Source organism: Cryptomeria japonica, chromosome 5, assembly GCF_030272615.1.
Source record: "Cryptomeria japonica chromosome 5, Sugi_1.0, whole genome shotgun sequence".
In the NCBI taxonomy this organism is placed as follows: domain Eukaryota; kingdom Viridiplantae; phylum Streptophyta; class Pinopsida; order Cupressales; family Cupressaceae; genus Cryptomeria; species Cryptomeria japonica.
Window position 1 is genome coordinate 254394772 of NC_081409.1, and position 18187 is coordinate 254412958.

The 18187-nt window shown below is 36.6% G+C and overlaps 1 long non-coding RNA gene across 3 annotated transcripts; it reads left to right on the forward strand.

Annotated features, from left to right (window-relative positions):
- The first annotated feature begins 1370 nt into the window (after positions 1-1370).
- On the forward strand, positions 1371-15222 carry LOC131058595 (uncharacterized). Of its 3 annotated transcripts, none has more exons than XR_009109498.2 (4): positions 1371-1840; positions 3369-3436; positions 10035-10133; positions 10463-15222. It is a non-coding gene; the product is annotated as an uncharacterized LOC131058595 (long non-coding RNA). The 3 variants fall into 3 exon arrangements; XR_009109499.2 differs by having other exon boundaries at positions 12184-15222; XR_009109497.2 differs by lacking the exon at positions 10463-15222 and having other exon boundaries at positions 10035-10314.
- Positions 15223-18187: the final 2965 nt, after the last annotated feature.

Consider the following 18187-nt stretch of genomic DNA (forward strand, 5'->3'; position numbering starts at 1 on the left):
GCACTGTAATAGTCAACAACTCTTTTTTAAATGTACCTAATGTTCAAAAGACAAATTAATTAAAAAATGCACTGTCTGATAAGATAAATTTATTATACTCAGTTGTCCATTTCTTCTCTGTGTTTAACCTCTCAAGCAAAACTAATTTCCACAGTTACAATATATGCCTGTTCTATTCAATATTTCATAGACAATTTGATCATGTGCAAGATTGTCTTCTTTTCCAACCATGGGTTGCTTTTGATGCTATGCAAGATAAATTTGACCAGAATTATTTTCCAGTTTGATCTACATTTGTAACAATCAATCTAGATATGGCCTCACAGGCCTATCCAAATTGCTTGTTAAGCAAACAAGTAAAGGAGGTTTGAGCTCTGCTGTGTCCATGCAAAATTGTGTTCCACTTTTGTTGGTATGCACCAACCATTCTGCCTATCAGGGATGGATGCATCTACACGAATCTATGTTAGAAGGTGGCTGTGCCTTCGAAAAGGCTTTTGGTATGACTATGTGGGAGTACACTGTAAAGAATCCTGAAGAGAACAAGGCATTTAACGAGGCCATGTCCAGTGACACTCGTGCTGTCATGTCTTCGGCCATTAAGATTTACGAGGAGGGATTTAAGAAGATAACTTCTTTGGTTGATGTTGGCGGAGGTGTGGGCTCTGCCTTGTCCATTATTGCGGAGAATTACAAACACGTTATAGGAATTCATTTTCATCTACCTCATGTAATTGCTTCTGCAGTTCCTATTCCTGGTAAGGTTGATCATTGCCCATTAAATTTTTCTGTTTTATTTCAAAAAATCTTTGGCTTTACAAGAATGTTGTCAATTCACTGATATTATATTTAAATCTCCGGATCTTTCTTCTTTATTTATGTTGACTGTGTAACAATAGAGACTGACTTTTTAATAACTGAATATTTTACTATTTTATATATAAAAATTAGTTGGAGTCAATTTGAAAACGTTTATTTAAATATATAATTGAATTCAATTTTAGATTAATAAGAAATGTGAAATCATACGAGACTCCTCTCTTTTAATTAACATAATCTCTTGTTCAATTTATTTGTTTAATTGTCTTCTTTTGTCAATTGTGGTTGTACATAATAATTGCAAATGAATTGAACATAAAACTCTATACCAATTTGAATATTTAATACATTACAATATCAACTACCTTTACAAGAACTTAAATAGAATGCCTATATTCTACTCAATCATTTCTTTCCTGCTCATCTAAATCAATTAATTACCTTGTTCAATGTTTCAATTGTTTGTCAACAAACTAAAACATCTCGACAAAAACTTGACGCTTTGCGTCTCTTGTTTCATGATGTGGTTCTATGAAAAAAAAAAACTTATTATGAATCGTCCAATTTGGGTAGACATTATTCACGATATTATTTTTCCTTCTTTTGTTGAATATCTGGGCGAATACTGTAGCCCAAACCTTAGGGCGTGACCCCTAGCCACTGAAGATTTGGACGAAATCCAAAATCGCAGGTATGCACCAACAGAGACGGAGGTTCTTCGATGAATTTCAGTGTTAACCACGGGGGCAAATACTCTTTGTGGAGTCGTCTGGAACTATTTTTTATCACAATTTGTTTTGAGGAAGAGTTCGTGCCTACCAAGGGGAAAGCTACAGGTTACTGGACGCCACCAAAGGTCTATTGAGCTTATGTCCTTTCTGAGAGTCTGAGTTTGTGATTCAGCAACATCAAGACAAGGAGTTTTTTTATTACCAGGTGCTGTGCTACCTTATACCTACAGTTGTGTTCACTCGGATATGCAAGAAAATCAACCTTAGTAGCTGAGTTGTTGATTAAGAAGGTGAAAGTTATATCAATCAGAAATATAAATCATATCCACAATATTGTCATGTACATAAACTCCTTCATGTAAACCTGAAAGTAGACATTAATATGAAATTATGGCACAACTTAGGTAATTGTGTGTTGATCTCCTCTTAGTCTACAACAACAAACTCTTAATACGCACTTGGAACAATGAATTACTTACTAATAAGAGTTAATAAGTGAAGTGTATGATAAAATTGCCCTGAATAGTCAGTTGTGTTTTGAATGGTGCAAATCAGTTACGTGTTTGTCTAAATGCCCATGTAATGTACTAGTGGATTGGAACTCTACATGCAAACTGTTTGTTGGAATGCCTCTGATGAACCAGTGATTTTTCTTGAATGTTGTGCTATCAAGTGTTTGGTTAAATGTCTATCATGAGGTTTGGAATTTGGTAATGAATTTTAGAATTAGAACTAGCAAGGTTCCTTACAATGGCACTGAAACCATCCACAAACATCTAAATCAAATCCTGAAACACATGAAAATCAGAAATCAACCCCTGCATGCAAAGCGTTTGGCGAAATGCCATGCAGCCAAATCTGAAAAATTCAGGTAAATATTAGTGAGGGTCATTACAGAATAGTGGATTAGGTTATAGATTTTAAATATATATGAAGGGACCCAAGTTAACTCTATATTTGGGGTTTGAACAAAAATAAAAAGATATTGTTCCAATATTACAGTGGTTAATCATATCCTGAAGCTCCGTTTTCGTAGGGTTTTTCCCTAGCGACCTCATCACAGTTTTGAGCTCCTTTGTTCAGGATTGGAGGACAGAAAAACGTTGTTCTTTTGAGGTATTTTCATTCAAGAATTATTTGTGCAGAAAGTTCATAATTTATTTCTATTTTCAGTTTGCTATAATGCCCACTACAATGTGGTGTTTTTATTTCAGTATTTAGTTCGTTAGACAACCTGTTGGTAGAAGATTGTTGATTTGAACCTTCAAATTTGGTGTGATTCCATTGTGGTAGATCCACTCATTGTAACAAGATATTTATGAATGTGTTCCACTATTTGGGTGTTTCTTTATATGTGGTTGTCCTTCCATTTATGTGAGTTTGTTGTTGCACAGCCTTCCGAAGCTGTTACTATCTGTGCATCTACTGCCATACAGTTTGGTGGTCGAAATACCATTGCAAGGTGTAGGTGTTGGATATCATAGCCTCTATCTGACATTCTTTGCAAATCTTGTACTATGTTTTCTTTGTTTTCTTCTTTAGGGAGCACACAGTATTTCCTAGGTGGTCTTGCACGACCATTTGACAGGAAAATGTATTTGTTTTGATATTTGTATAACCTGCAAATTCATTACACTGCATATTAAATATATTTTGTTATCATTACATTTCTCAGCTAAGTCCCTCGATACCCATTCTTCTTAGCATATTTGCTTGCTTATTTTTCTAATTGTGAAATTAAAAATATCTTCTTAGCCTCAATTTCTATCATTTAGAGTTTAATTTTTTTTGCATTAAATTGGAGAACTGTGACTGCAGGCTACAAGCAAAGGAAGAGACCATAAGCAAAAATTGAAAAGACTTCGGAAAAATTGATTTTGAACCAGGTAAGAATTTGACATTTTTTTTTTCCTTCTTATGTTTTTATTCTTTTCCTCAATTTGTGTCTTCTTCAAAATTAGAGTTATCTCTTCAATGAACCTTTTCTTTCTATCTCGCTCTGTTAGGACTTGCACTTCTTTTTCTATTGTTACTAACAGTTGATCCTTTGCTCGATGTTAGAAAAATGACGTTTCTTGACTCCAAATTCTAGCATGTCCACATTAAAAGGTTTTAAAATTGCTAGTAGATGCAACACAATCTTCAATATTTATTGAGATATAAACCGGCGGTGCGCCAATCTTAGCAGTCGGACCTGAGCCTAGATAGGGCTGAGAAAGGGAAAGCTGCCATGTCGGTCGAGGTTGAGGGTGCCGATTGTTTTGTCACAGTTAAGACAAAGAACAAGAACCGAGGACAAAAGAGGCCCTTACAGGAGAGACAGGGGGAGGATTCCTTCAACAGATTCGAGGTCTTGGATGATCTTAGCCACCAGGAAGTAAATCTGGGGCTAACCCCTCTGGATCAAGGTGCATCAAGGGGGTTTCAGAAAGTGTAATTGAGGACTCTACCTAGGCCCTGCTAGTGGTTAGAAGCCAACAGATGGAGATGGATCAGCCAGTAGGGGTCCAGTTGGGACTCACTCCTGGTTTGGAGGAGAATTTGGTTGAGGGTAAGGGTTCTCGGATAGCTTTGAAATTCGATTCGGCTAGGGGGAAAAGTAATAAGTCCTCCGCTCTCCTGGGTCTGCATCAGAAAGATATTAAGAAAAGTGCTTCAGAGAAGAGCTCAAAGGTTGGCAGAAAGAAGGATCTGGATAAGATCAAATTGATGAGGGAGAACTTGGTTGAGTCAGGGTCAATAAAGACTTTGGATTCTCACTTTTCCAATTCCCCTAAATGATTGTGCTTTCATGGAATGTGAGGGGCTTGAACAGTGGCCCTAGACAAAAAGTTGTTCGGGATTTGATTAGGAATCATTCACCTGATGTCCTATTTTTGCAAGAAACTAAACTGTCTGTGGAGAGTATGATGGGTCTAGTGCCAAAGCTGTGGGGGAGAGGCGAGTGTCAGTGTGTTGGGGCAGCTGGATCCGCTGGAGGGGTGGCATGTCTTTGGAACCCTTTAAGATTTCGCCCGGTCTGGTGGGTTGCCTCCAGATCTTCTTTATCCGGGGTCATCTCTAGTCTTGAGACTGGGGAACCCATCTTGTTTTCTAACATCTATGCACCTACATATTTTCAGGGTAAGCAAAACTTATGGTCCCATATTTCTTGTATGCGAAGGATGGCCCCTTTTCATCCTTGGATTATGGCAGGCGACTTCAATGCCATCCTTGAGTTGAGTGAAAAGAAATGGGGTGTCATGCGATTGGAACCTTCTTCTGTCTTGTTTTAGGATAATATATCCTTGTTGCAGCTTGTTGACATTAAGCCTGGCAATGGTTTGTTCACTTGGAACAATAGGAGGATGGGTGAGTATTGGATTGCAGAGAGGTTGGATCGTTTCCTGGTCTCTTGTTTCTGGATTGGTGGAAGGTGGTCCACTACTACCGAGATTCTCGACTGGAGAGGGTCAAATCACTGGCCCATCAAGCTGGTTTCTTCTTCAGCTTGGGTAGCTCGCTCTCCTTTCAAATTCCAACTTATGTGGCTTCGGGATCCTTCTCTGCAGGTTCTTGTTGCAGAGTGGTGGAGGAGGGGGAAGCCACCCTTTGGCACTGCCATGTACTCTTTTGCCAAGCAGTTACAATTTGTTAAGTTTCAGCTTAATTAGTGGAACCGCCAGGGTTTCGGGAATATTTTTCATGCGAAGAATGCTACTCAACTTGTGTTGAATGGGATCACCAGCGAAATCAAAGAGCATGGCCTGTTTGAGGAGTTGCTTAGGGAGGAGGATAGGGCTGTCAAGGTGGTTGAGGAATGGGAGCTCAGGGAAGAAATATACTGGAAGCAAAGAGCTCATATTGATTGGCTGAAGGAGGGGGACAAGAACACTGCTTTCTTCTTCAACTCAGTGAAAGCAAGAAGACATGAAAATTCCATCCATGTTTTGGTTAACGATAGATGTGAGCAATGCTTATCCTTGGAGGAGATCTCTAGGGAGTCGTTACAGTTCTTTCAAGCCCTATTCAGGGAGGACCTCCCGGGGGATTCGGTGGCGGAGAATCAGGTTCTTGATTGCATTCCATCTCTGATCACGTGGGAGATGAATGAGCAGCTTTTGTGTCCTATTTTATTGGATGAGCTTGAGAGGATTGTCTTTCACATGAGGAAAGGAAAAGCTCCTGGACCGGATGGGTTCCTGGTGGAATTCTTTCAAGAGTTCTGGGATATTATCAAACTGGATTTATTGGATGTAGTCCAGGAGTCCCAGAGGAACAAGCAGATGCTTCGGGCGTTGAATGCGACTTTCATTGCTCTAATTCCTAAGTGTGAGGGGGCCGACCGGTTAGGACAGTTCCGCCCTATATCTCTCTGCAATGTGGTTTATAAGATCATCTCTAAGCTGATAGCGGATAGACTGAAGAAGTGCTTGGGGAATGTCATCTCTAAGGAGCAAAGTGGTTTTGTGGAAGGTCGCCAAATTCTGGATGGTGTGGTCATTGCTACGGAGACCATTCATTCTATGGCTTTAGCCAAGGAAAAAGCTATGTTTATCAAGCTGGATATGGCTAAGGCGTACGATAGAGTCCGGTGGTCCTTCCTTCAAAAGATCCTCAAGGCCTTTGGTTTTGCTAATGATTGGGGCCAGTGGGTTATGAGTTGTGTTACGTCTACTTCTTTCTTAGTGCTTATTAATGGAGACCATACTGAGCTGTTTGGTGCTTCCAGGGGTCTTCACTAGGGGGACCCTCTCTCACCTTATTTATTCATTCTTCTGGCTGAGGGTTTGGGGAGGCTGATTAAGCATAATGTGGGTCTGGGTATTATTCAGGGTTGGAGATGGGGTAATGACCTACAACCGCAGTCACATTTGCAGTTTGTGGATGACATGACCCTTATGGGGCTGGCTCGGGTCAGAGAAGCTACTAATCTGCGAAAGGTCTTGGATGTTTATCTTGCGGCCTCGGGCCAACTGATCAATGAGGATAAATCATCTATCATCTTTTTCAATACTCTTGAAACTATTCAAAGGAGGATTGCTCTTATATTGAGATTCCAAGTTGGCTTCCTGCCCTTGATCTATTTGGGTATTCCTATTTCTCTTGGCAACCCTCCTAGGGAGTCTTGGCAAGGCATTTTGGATAAATTTCGCACAAAGGTTGATCATTGGACTCACAGATGGCTATCCTTTGCTGGGAGGGTTCAATTGATTTAGTCGGTGGTTTAGGCTCTTCCAATCTATCAATGTATGCTTCATGTGGCCCCTAAGTGGTTCTTGAAGGGTTTGGACTCTCTGGCTAGGCAATTCTTATGGGCAGGCAATCTTTCCTCGTCCAAATGGAGTCTGGTCAATTGGGACCTAGTGTGTAGCCCGAAGCAGTCGGGGGGGGGCTTGGTTTAAGGCAGTCTATTCTTTTTGGGGAAGCACTGGTTGCTAAATTGTACTAGAGGTGGTGTGTGGAGCAGGATCGAGGCTGGGCTAGGATTTTGGCCAACAAATATATGTTGAGGATCCCGATGGAGGAATCCCTAGGTATCCGCTTGAGGGAAAGGGCTCTTCGATCTGGTACACTCTCAAGAGGGGGGCTGCTCTCATTAAGTCTAGGCTTTTTTGGATCTGTAGAAGGGGGGAAGAGGTCCTTTTCTGGAACGATTCTTGGGATGGATATCCTCCCATCCTTGATCAGTTTCCCCACCTTGGGAATCTGAGCCAAAGGTTTTTTGAGGCGGGATGGTCAAGGGTGAGTGACTTTAAGGCTGTTTCTAGGTGTGGTAGGCTGGATTTGGAGTGGTGGAAGGCTCCTAATGAGTGGCCGGTTGCTGGGATGGAGGAAGAGTGTGCAGAGTTACAGGGCATTCTGGCGAGTAGACATTGTAGCTTCCTCAAGGGAAGGGATGGGCTTGCTTGGTCTCCAAATCCTAACGGAGTTTTTACGGTGGCTAGTGGATACCGGGAATTGTTGAACCAAGGACCTGAGGAAGGAGAGGTGAACTGGTGGAAACAGGTGTGGAATAATGTTTCTTGGCCGAAGTGTAACTGCTTTGCTTGGACCTTAGCTTTGAATAGATGTCTTACCTGGGACAATATCCGCAAGCGGGGATTCTTGGGGCCTTCTATTTGTGTTTTGTGTGGTAATGGGGAGGAAGATTCCTCACACCTGTTCTTTAGATGTCCCTTCTCTATGCTTATTTGACATTATTGGTGGGGGGTGTGGAAGCATGCTTGTGTCCACGCGGACTCTCTGGTGGAGTTCTGGTGCAGTTTGGGCAGACCTCCTATCTTGTCCTCCTTCCTCCAGATTGTTTGGTATATTGGGCCCATCTTCATTCTGTGGTAGATCTGGCTCGAGAGGAACAAAATGATCTTTCGTGAGGTCAGATTGTTTGTTCAGCAAGTTTGGAATAGGATCATTGCCATGATCCGGGAGACAGTGGAAGCTAAATGTGAGGTGAATTTTCCGCTGAGTAGAGATGAGGCAGACATTGTGAGTAGGTTTGGCTTGCAGGAGCGGTCTCCTGCCTCTGCTTGTGTCAGGAGAGGTAGACGGGCTACGAAGAAGGTGCAAAGGGTGGGAAGGTGGATACCCCCTCAGGATGGGATTATCAAGATTAACACTGATGGCTCATCTAGGGGTAACCTAGGCCCAGCTGGAGTTGGTGGTGTTGGCAAGAATAGTAGGGGGGAGGTAGTTTTCCTCTTTTCGGTTCATAAAGGGAGGAACTCTAATAATTTTATGGAGGGATTTGCTATTCTCTATGCCCTAGAGTGGGCTTGGGAGCAGGGACGAAGGCAGGTGATTTGTGAATCAGATTCACAAATTGTTGTTAACTTGTTGAAGGAGCAGAAGGTGAATGGGATCCAGTGGCAGTTGGCAGGGATTGTTCAACAGATTCTACATATTAGTTCTTTAATGGAGCAGGTGTCTTTCATCCACATCCCTCGCGAATGGAATAGAGCAGCTGATTGTCTGGCAAAGTGGGCCTCGGAACATGGTAGTGATTGGAAAGTTGAAGGTTGGGAGCATCTCTCCGAGGATCAATCTCAGGACTTGTATAAGATTTTTACTTGAGGATATGGATGGTTATGTAGTTGGTTGAAGCAGGGCTGGCTTGTTGGTTCTATTCTGGGGCCCGGGGCTCTGGCTCTCTTTGTAATTCTTGTTATTGAGTTTCAATAAAGTTTTTACCCCTTTTATTAAAAAAAAATGTTTAAATTACGTCTTATAAATTATAAATTAAAAACTAAAAAATTAATTATATCATATACGATATAATCATATATGATATATTTCGTATATGATATATATGATATATGATTTTATCATATATGATATATATCCTATCATATAACGATATGAATATCGTTAAAGACTAAACAGCAAAAACTAAAAACGCCGTCAAACTCGTGTTTTTGCAGCGCCGACAGGAGAAGAAACCGAAATACGGCAAAGGTTTTGCCCTTGGGTGGAGGTTGTGGGGCATTTGCAAGGTTTTGACGGAACATTTAGAATTTTCCTATATATTTTTAATTTTCCCTATATTTTATATACCCATCCCCTTTGCCGTCCCCCGCCGTCCCCAAATTTGGCAAAAAAATTTGCCGTCTGGGAAACGCGTCCCACTGTCCCCTACCGTCCTCGTCCTGGAAACTCGGGGTAACGTAGATATATAGTTAAGTACCTGTGACATAAATAGACAATTGTGAGATACCAAAATGACTGAACAGAGTTTATCTTATTAAAAATTAATGAATTATGAACTTCAATGAGCATATAAAGATCACTTACATATATTCTCAATCCCTATAATAATCAATGTCTCCAGTCGACTGCAGCCAAACCCGTCCAATATGAAGGAACTCATAGGATATTAAGAGGATAAATAAGAAATATGGATTGCACTAGAACACACAACATAGAAAATGATTCGATTGTTGACACAGACTTCAGTATTCTTATTCTAGTGATAGTACAATATTGTAATGTGATCATAAACCTGCCATTTTGATAGAACCTACTGGATAGAAAATATTGATCAACCTATATTAAGCACGTGCCTCATTAATATAAAAAAATATTAAATAAAATATAATATGCTCATTTCAAGGTTTCATGGACTTACTCCTCCTTTAAGCTTGGACAACTTTGTTGTAGGTGCATTCTTACTTAAGCAATTACCTAAGGTAACAACATACATATTGTGTATGTTGTATTTCAAGAAATATTAAAAACTATTATTTATTAGAATATTTTTGCAATTGTCCATTCACTACAATTTATTTTCAATATATTATTACTTATTAATAGGATTATTTCTATTTTTTTAAGCATTTAACATAGCATAAATCATACACCTATTGTTGATGACTTTTATCTTGCACCAATGATGGTGAACGAGCTTGTCTGCGTGTGTAAAATTTCAATACAGTGTTGTTATCATGTGTTTCTATCATTCCAAATCATATAATATTTTTGGATTAAAGGTAAGAGTTCTCTTGCCAGGTTACTTTTGTTTGGGGTGGTCAGGAAAAAAAAACAGACACGAAGGGCAGTGGCAAGTGGTAGCCAAAAGAAGATTACTTAAGGCTCAAACAAATAGAGGTAGCATCTAAAACTGTACTCTCACCTCTCCATTCTAGTGCCCCTATGTAACATAATGCCCTCTTCAATGATGATCATTTTTTTTTATATATTTCTTTCTTTCAACTCAACCTGTATATAATTGTTTTATCTAGAAATTTAGTTTAATACTATTATCACCTAATTTTTTATTTTTTTTAAATGTATCAAATGCAAGGCTTGAAGGTTTCTTTAATTTAGTTATAAATATCACATTATGCATATTCCACAAAAAATGATTTATATAAATTATGGCCTGAAGTTCTATATTCTGTAGCCATTAAAATATAGATATTATGTTCTTGATGCAGATAATCTGATGCTGTAAAAAAAAAACTTATCTATTTTTTTATTCCCTAATGGTATCCATATACCAAAACTTTTGGCTTGGCATAGGTAGAATGGTTACCAAGGGTGTCAACTCTACACCTGCAATTTGTTGCTTGTAGTTATTAAAATGGCCTATTACTAGGCAACATGATCACTTTTCCTCTATCACCTAGCATTGAGTGTGTGTATATTTTCTATGCCTTCTCATTTTGATATGCTTATGATTAGAAAAATTATTAAAACCATATCTAATTTATCTGGTTTAACTATCCTTTATATTTAGAATATTTGACTTAAAGTATTATGATGCCTTAATGTGTAAGGCTATTATTTTGGGCCTACATTTTCCATGGAAACCACATTTTGGCTCTCTTCATGAGTCTCAGGCAAGAATAGTTATGACTATCTATTGACTTAGACAAATTAGTAAATTGTCTTTATTTTCCACCAAGGAGGTCTTGGCTTGATATATCTATTGCAGGCAAGGTATGCATTGTTAATTTCAATGTTGATGCATATATTCAATCCATTAATAACCCTAAAATATATAAATATTAAGATTGAACACTGTGGTTGTGAGAGATCTGCTACAAAATCTAAAAGTATGGCCATTTCATAATCTTATTCCTCTTGAATGTAAATGTTAGACAAATTTTTGCATAAGGTTATTCATAAGTCCAAAATCCAAAATCCTACCTGAATTTAGAGATCGCTTTAAAAATCAATTTAGTATTTTTTTAGCAACTCCTAATAAAAGGAAATAGGATTAGAATACATTTCCTTTCCTTGAACACACATACACTTGGAATTTTTAAAATGTTAAAATTCAAGTGTTAGTAATTAAAAAATATCTAAGAGATTTATACTCATAATCCACCGTATCATACTCATTGTTGATTGATTTAGTTTTCTCTCAGTCTCACTAGTTGGTCCACATTATTCTTAAGAAACCCTTGAATGGCTTGTTAGGCTCTCCATAGCTATGTTTGGCATTTCTATTTTAATTTAGTGGTTTGTTTGTATATTTTTCTGCTGTCCAAACCACATTATTCTACAAGTAGCCAAAGCTATCCAAAAGTGTAGTCAAGAGGAAGCCAAAGTAACTAAACATCGGTTGAAAAGGGAAATGTTAAAAAGATTAAGAAATCAAATGAATGGTGTTAGGAATGTTTAGAAAAAAACTACAACATCAAAGTTACACAAGTGAACCACTAAATGCTTGCATAAAAAAAATTGGTAGTAAATTCTCTGATGTACACTTGAAATTATGCTAGTGTCATCATTTAGTGGATTCACTTTTAATTTTATTTATTATTTAAGATAGGCATATCATCGAGGGCAATCCAAAATGATAGACAGTTACTGTTATACAACTAGTTTACTACCCAAGGCATGAGTTATAAATAGCTAGATTTAATGTTGCACTATTTCCAACTGTTGTTCTGGGTGAAACAGTAAGCTAAGTTGCAGAAAAATCTGCTCGCACATGCCTAAGAATCATGCTAAAATCCTTTTAGGTTTTGTTCTTCATCTTACCACCTTTCCATAAAATATTGAAGTTTTGAATATGGCTTAATAGTGTAAAGTTATGGCCATTTAAAGCTGCCCCATTTTGCTGCAAATTACTCTGTTTATGTCCTTTGAAGGATTATGTTGCTATCATTATCCTTGAATGGTATGTTTGATCTTCATATTGTTACAGGGTTGTTTGGACTGCACAAATGAAAGGTTTACATGCTTTGAACATGATTGTCAATGTTATTGATTCTCATACATTTGTGACTGTCAAGGAGTCAAAAATCCTTATCACTTCCCCTTCCACATTGTGCCTTGAAGCTCTATTTTCTTGATTTGACCTCACTATATTCTTTTACCTTTTATAACAAGTTTGTCCCTTCATGACCAAAGACTCTTGACTAGTGGGTGTTGAGTCCCATTGTAGCTTAAATTAAATTTTGTCATTTCTTTGTTTCTATTTCATTTGGTAAATTGCCTTACCTTTTTTAAGTGTGTAAAATTCGGCTTTGTTGCCATTACTAAGGGTTTATCTTTCATGAAATTCACCAAGGGCTTGGACTGGACCTTAGATATGCCATACTCAATAAGTGTTTCAGTATTTTACAAAAAAAAGAATACTCATCATGTTTTATGAGATTTGAACCTGCATCTTTCTTATGAAATCCCTGATGCTTTTGTCACTTAAGTTCATCTCATCCAGAGGACAAACTATTTCATTATTTCTGTCAAATTTTCTGTATGGGTAAGCTAAACTGAAAGAGGATATTTGATTGTAGCTGAGGATGCTTGTGCTCCTATGCTTTATGTATGGCTTACTTCAGCTTGCTAATGGAATATATTCAATTATTATTAAATTTGTGTGTTTCAAAGCTACGATCTAGAATTACTTATAATAAAGATGCAAGCCTGTTTAAAAATTTAATATGAAATTCCTCCTCTATAATCTTGCAAGGACTTGCAAGTTTGGTTTCTTTGAAGAAGTTATTGTCTTTTAGAATTGTAGATTGCGATGGGTCAGCACAATAAGTGAGATTTATTGTATTTCTGCCATTTGCAATGGTTATTTTTTATATTTAGATTTTTTTTCACGGGGTCAAAGAATTAAGCCTTCATAGCTTCTGATGCAGAGTTTTGTGTCAAACATATTATTTATGAGTGGTGTTCTTTTTAATGGTTTTAAATGGAGCATTTATAGTGGTCCTGCACATTTATCACAATAATAGAAATGATTGTATATGCTAATGTCACAATAGTAACTAATTTTCAACTGTTTATGATCTCATTTCAGAAAATTTACAGAACTCTTTTAATTCATAGAAACTTCAATAGACTCTTCTTCCATCAACACAAACAAGACCAAAATTGGTCTATGTATTAATTTTGCACCTTTAGTTTAGCACTGGACAAAATATATATTTTATAACAATCTAGTCTTGAGCTTCTTTCAAGCATAATTGTTCGGATAGTTAATGCTCCACAAAACTTTGGTAGTTAAGGCAATGCTTCAAATAGTTGGTGCAACAGATTCTCTAAGTAATTATTATGGTAGAAATGCCCTTCTTTTGAGGTTTTTTGTGTATTTTTTTACAAGTTGATATTAGTTATTTATTGAATACCCATCTAAGCTAGTAAGGGCCTCTCCTGGAAGACACTAGATGATTAGGGAAAGTTACAATTTTTCATGATACACAGCTCAGCTGAAAGCTACTTGAATCTCATTGAAGTCAAGTTGCAAACCATATTTCATGGGGACTTCTTTACTCTCATCTTAGAGGACTTGAGGCTTTTTAAACAAGAGTTAGCATTGCTTGTTAAAACTTAATGTTAAATTCCATTAATTTTCAAAAGATATTGAATCATTGCATCTTGGAGGCTAGTCTTAGTTGTTACTTTTTATGGGTTTTAGGGAGTGAATATCCTTGTAAACCGGGTATTATATTGATCTCTTTTTCTCCTATTCTCACATTGTGGATGAGAGTCACAAAGCGGGTATAACAACAGGAAGAGAATACGCAACTAATTGCTGAAAATGAACTGGCATAGAAAAAGAACGTGAACAGAATAGGAACCTGATTGATTGATTCGATATATCATTCTCATTTTTATCTAATGACATACTTGTTTTAATCTTTTATAAGACTGTCGATGCTCTAGGTGAGCTTACTCTGTTTCTGTTGTGATCCCTAACCAGGGTAGTGTTGATTGTGCCTCTCTAGCAACATAAAAAAATCAGTAGGAAGAATCGTCAAATTGTAGTTGCCATAGTTGCCATAGGATTAAGTGCAGGTAGAATCACTGGCAAATAACCATAATTTCTAGCCTGAGAAATTTTAAATAGAAAAGAATGAAATTAGTGAAGAAAATTATAAAACTGCAAGTACACCTATTCATTCTAAATGAACATATCAATCACCTCTCAACAATTAGTATTCAGATTTGTTTTTTTTTATGTTAATCATATCAACAATTAGTACTGAAATCTATTTTTTTTATATTAATCATATCAACAATTAGTACTCAGATCTATTTTTTCTATATTAATCATGTTTTTGCCATGTAAGAATCTCAAAGCTTATATTAGCCCCATAAATAGTGTTGATCATCTATCATAATTATTTTTGGCATTTGAAGGTTCGAAAACTCTTATCAACGTTGTTAATTATGGAATCCACTGTCCATAATTGGATACTTTGATTGATACAGTCTCCTAACTTTGTTGCTACAACTTTTACTGCTGATCAACATTCGTTTCATTGGGGTTTGGCATCTATATTTTGCATTCATCATTTTAGCATGCAAGAAAATTGTATATATCCTAAGGTTGTTTAGTTGGAAAAATTACAGACCTGACAACGTGTTGAAGAGATGGAACCAAATATTCGATATTGTTTATACAAAATGGGACAATCAAATATTTGTAGAAATGTATGTTTATAGACTAACATAGGGTACATGGTATAATTATACTTTAAATGGTGCTAGCTCAAATGGAAGAGCACCTGCTTTACAAGCAAGAGGATGGTGGTTGGATTCCATCGTGCCCTAATATGACTAAAGATATGACCAGTTAACGGTAAAATAATGATTAGAATGACTAAATATACTACCAATTGACAACAATTAATGACTAAATAAATGACCAATTAATAACAATCAATGACTAAATTAATGATTAAATATATGACTAAATTAGTGACTATTATGCCTAAATAAATGACCAGATAACAACAATCAATGACTAAATTAGTGACTATCATGACTAAATTAGTGATTAAATATATGACTAAATCAATGACCAACTCGATGACCAAATTGATCAATAAAAAAAACCAGTGGTCACATGATCAAATTGATTTATGACTGACAATAAACTACGAGTGGTCACGTGATCAAATCTCGTCATTTATCTATAATTTTTGGCAGTTTTTTTAGTCATATATTGTTATTTTTGTACTAGTGGAGAGAGAGAGAGAGAGAGAGAGAGAGAGAGAGAGAGAGAGAGAGAGAGAGAGAGAGAGAGAGAGAGAGAGAGAGAGAGAGAGAGATGATGCATAATGGGTTTTGTACACTGAGTCAAATGCTAAGTCTATCAAGGAAAGCATAGCCTCTCGAGCTCAAACTATGGACCTTGGGATTTTAGGTCTACTATTCATCCAAATGGTGACCACTACATGGTAGACCTAATTGCAATACAACAATATAAAGTAAGGGAGATAAAGGCGGTAGGGAGAGAGAAAGAGTGGGGAGGGAGAGAAGAAGAGAGAGAGGGATGGGGTATGGAGGAAGGGAGAAGGGGAGAGAGGGAGAAAATACACATACATACACACATATGTGTGTATATATATACTTAATATATTATATATTATATAAAATATATTATATATACATATATATATATATATATATATATATATATATATATATATATATATATATATATAAAATATGTATATACACATTATATATACAATATCATATTATACACACTCCCAAATTTTAAACAAAAGTAGTGCGTGCGCGTTGTTTATAGTAAACACAGAGCGTACACGCTTCTTATACCATAGGTACCCTGCACATGATTTTGACTATTTAGGCTTGGAAATAGGTCTATATGACAAAGCTATGGGTTGGAAGTTTGATTTACCTCCATTTCCCTCCTTTTTGACGTGCTTTATTTTAAAGCTATGAGATTTCCACAATCCATATTGTATACTAGTTTATTTTTCTGGATTCGATTGTGTGTATTTTTTTCCATCAACGTTTCGAATCACACTCCGTGATTCATCATCAGGATGAAGAGAATTCTAAAGATATGAAAGATGTTGAGTTGCAGATTTGAGACAAAATAAAAAGAGGAGTGGGGTGGGGGAGGGCACGAGGAACAAGGAGAAACGAAAAGAAAAAGAAAAAGGACCACCTGAAGGAAGGGAGACCAAAAAACTCCTAGGAATAACCACCCAAGGAAAAGAAAACGGAAAGCCAAGCAACACACACAAACCACTAAAAAACAAAAAATGAGAAAGAGAAATAAAGCCAACAATATATATATATATATATATATATATATATATATATATATATATATATATATATATATATATATATATATATATATATATATATATATATATATATATATATATATATATATATATATATAAACAATTACAAAAATGTGTATAAACACATACCTATACCAAAAGGCAGAGACACAAAACCATGTATGTATATAAGCATTAACATATACCAATAGCCATATGCAAATATAAATATACATATGTAAATATCAATATACGTATATATCAATGAAAATATACAAATATGCAAATAAATCAAAGGGGGAGAGGGAGACACACAAAGGAAAAAGAAAGAGGGGGAGAAGTCAAGGTGGGGGGTGGGGATGGTGCTGGAGGACGAAAAGCAGAGGGTGCCACGAGATACTGAGGTTTAACCCATCGTCACGATTAAGATTGGAGGGGTGATGAATAATAGCAATGGCCTCTTTGACTTTTCTCTTGAAAAAATTGTTCTCCCTGCACAATATTTGAGTGTCCTCCAAACAAATATGGTGCTTGGTAGTAGACGAATGCTCAGGTAAGGCTGATTTGAGGGCCCGTTCGTGCTTAATGTCGGCACAATGCTCTTTTATTCTAGTCATGAACAAACGACCTGTTTCACCAATGTATGGAGTACCACAAGAGCATACAATCTTGTAGACACCTGACTCTAAGAAGGCATCCCTAGCGTCCTTAAGCTGAGGGGCATGCCTCTTAATGGTGGAAACAGGTTTGAAGGTACACTAGAGACCTTTTTTCCCAAGGATTTTTGAGATCTTGTGCGATATGCCTTCAACATAAGGGAGAGAGACAAACGACTTTGTATAAATTCCTTATGTGGAATTTTCTTTTGGATTTTCTCCTCTTTTTGAGGACGAGTTTTTTGCCCTCCTGGGTTCTCATACTTTCTATTATATTTAATTTAATCTTTTATTATATCTATATATATATATGCTATAGGCCTCAGGCTTTTATCCAAAAAAAAATATTACTTTATCATAACAAGTTTTATGTTTGGAAACTATCTATTTAAAACTGATGTAATGTGTCATTTTGAATTTGGGGGAATCTTCTTTATTAGACTTTAGTTACAATGAGGTGAAAGGAGAGAAAGATTGGTTGTTTTATTTAATTACAACAGTGAGTGGGGGTTACAATCATAACTATTACTTTTCTCTCACAATAGTTGTTGCACTATATACATGGTTTTTAGTGGCATGCACATTTGATTGCTCATTACAAAAATAATCCCAAATGAGATGAGAGATCCAAGTTCTAGATACATGGTTTTGAAGAATTTATATGGTATGATGGTGCTAATATTTAGTGCTACGAAGAGGAGGTTGGCTTGGATCACTAAGGATGTGGTACCATGGGGGGCTTCCAAAAACAATTTAATGAGTGCTATTAAAATTTTTAAGGATTATTTTAAAGTAGATGGTCCCATAATTTTGTAGTTCACTTTAAGCATAAAATATTAAGCTTTGAAATTTATCAAAGTTGTGGTCTCATGAACTACATTATTTAACATGTATATGGTAATAAATCTAAAATAATAAAAGCCTAAATAGAAAAGGCCATAAGTAGAAAAGCCTACCAACTAGGCCTAGTTTATTGAAAAAAATCTCATTG